The sequence below is a fragment of the Lactuca saligna genome, chromosome 4 (genome assembly GCF_052625555.1).
Source record: "Lactuca saligna cultivar CGN05327 chromosome 4, ASM5262555v1, whole genome shotgun sequence".
NCBI classification, from domain to species: Eukaryota; Viridiplantae; Streptophyta; class Magnoliopsida; order Asterales; family Asteraceae; genus Lactuca; species Lactuca saligna.
Window position 1 is genome coordinate 225,463,413 of NC_136420.1, and position 2,561 is coordinate 225,465,973.

Genomic DNA, 2,561 nt, shown 5'->3' on the forward strand with positions numbered 1-2,561 from the left:
CTTTTAACATAAATCTATCGCCCACCTGGAATTCCAAGGGTTTACGTCTTACGTCTGCATAATTTTTCTGACGGCTACGTGCACCTTTCAATCGCTCTTTGATTTGCACAATTTTCTCGGTTGTCTCATGGATTATTTCGGGTCTGGTCCGTAGAGTATCTCCAGAATTCCTCCTGGCTAGTTGTGTATCTCAAACTTCTGCCCAACATAGCGGTGAATGGCATTTTCTTCCGTATAGCGCCTCAAATGGTGCGGCTTTTATGCTGGAGTGGTAGCTGTTGTTCTACGAAAACTCAATTAAGTGTAAATGAATATCCCACGAGGTTCTTCTTTTACAACTTCAACTTGGGCTTCCCATATCTGTGTACTTAGATTGGAATGAATGGTCATGGTCAGTGCACGTAGACGTCTAGGTTTCACATGCTCTTTCCGACTCAGAGCGTCTGCCACTACATTAGCCTTGCCAAGGTGATAACAAATTTCATAGTCGTAATCATTTAGCATTTCGACCCATCTTCATTGTCTCATGTTGAGTTCTTTTTGGTCGAAGATATGCTGGGGACTCTTGTGATCTGTAAAGATTGTGCATTTAGTACAATACAAGTAGTCGTCCAAATCTTTAGGGCAAAAACTACCGCCCCTAGCTCAAGATCATGAGTAGTGTAGTTGACCTCTTGCACTTTTAGTTGATGCGAAGGATAAGCAATCACCTTGCCTCTCTGCATTAATACACAACCCAGCCCTTGACGAGATGCGTCACAGTAAACGACAAAGTCTTCTGTTCCATCAGGGAGTGATATGATTGGTCCACTACACAACATGTGTTTTAATTTCTGGAATGTAGCTTCCTGTTTATCTTCCCAGCTGAATTTCACATCTTTCTGTGTTAGTGAAGTGAGAGGCTTGGCCGTTTTGGAGAAATTTTCAATAAACCTTCGATAGTAACTAGCGAGTCCTAAAATTTGGCACACTTCCATCGGCATTCTCGGTGCCTCCCAATTCTTGATTGCTTCAATTTTTACGGGATCCACGTGCATCCCTCTATTGCTAACAGCATGCCCTAGGAAATGCACCTCTCTTACCAAAATTCACATTTGGAAATTTTTGCATATAAAATTTCCTTTCTCAACAGTTTCAATATCAATCGTAGATGTTAACCATCTTGCTCCTTTGTTTGTGAGTATATCGAGATGTCGTCAATGAATACAATCACAAACTTATCTGGGTAAGGTTTACAAACACGGTTCATTAGATTCATGAATACTGTTGGGGAATTTGTTAGGTCGAAAGGCATGACAAGAAACTCGTAATGACCATACCGAGTTCTTAATGTGGTCTTTGGTATGTCGGTTTCCAATACCTTGAGTTGGTGGTATCCGGACCTTAGGTCAATCTTGGAGTAGTAGCAAGAACCTTTCAGTTGATCGAATAAACCATCTATTCTAGGGAGTGAGTATCGATTCTTTATCGTTAACTTATTTAGTTCTCTGTAATAGATACACATATGAATTTATCCATCCTTCTTCTTGACGAACAGTACCGGGGCTCCCTAAGGAGAGAAACTTGGTATTATGAAACCTTTGTCCAGAAGTTATTGTAATTGGCTTGCAAGCTCTTGCCTCTCAGAAGGAGCCAATCTACAGGGTGACTTAGCTACTGGTGCATCACCTGGGGTTAGGTCAATTCTAAACACAACTTGTCATTTCGGGGGTAATCCAGGTAGATCCTAGGGAAAGATGTCCGGAAAATCACATACTTGAGGTATGTTTCTCAATTCCTTTGTTCCACTCTTCTTATCCACTATGTGAGCCAGAAAGGCATAAGATTTCTTATGTACATATTTCTGCGCCTTTGTGCAAGAAATGAGCTTAAGGTTTTCCCCGACTTATCCCCATAAATGGTTAGGATCTCTCTGCTTGGTAGGGTTAATCGTACGGCCTTCTCATAACACAAACTCTCAGCGTGGTGAGGAGCAAGCCAATCCATTCCTGTGATAATGTCAAAACTACCTATGGGAATAGTCAAGAGATTTATGTGGAAAGTGTGGTTGTTTAGAGTTCACAAGCAATCTCTTAGGATTTCGGTTGTGCTTTCTATCTAACCATTCGCTAGTTCTACTTCATATGATGTTTCTAATTTTAGACTCGTGGTTTAAAATTTGTTGAAAAGACGGATTTATAAAACTTTTATCGGCACCGGAGTGAAAAAGTATTGTAGCATACAAGTTATTAACAAGGAACGTACCGGTGACCACTGACGGATCCTGAATGGTGTCCATGTTTCCTATCACAACTCTCCCATGGGCGTTACCACCTTTATTCTTCCCTTTTGAGCAGTTTCGTGAGATATGGCCTTTCTCCCTATAGTCGTAACATGTCCTTTCTTCGCTGTTGCCATCCCTGGTATCGAAATTTTGATTTCCTCCTATATTCATAACTTTCTTACGGTAATTTGCAGTATGTCGCTTCTTTTTGCACTTTGGGTAATTGTTTGTGTAGTTCTTTTGTGATACATGTGTTGTTGTTACGAATGGAGTTGCCGCATAGACCTTCTTAGTTTCT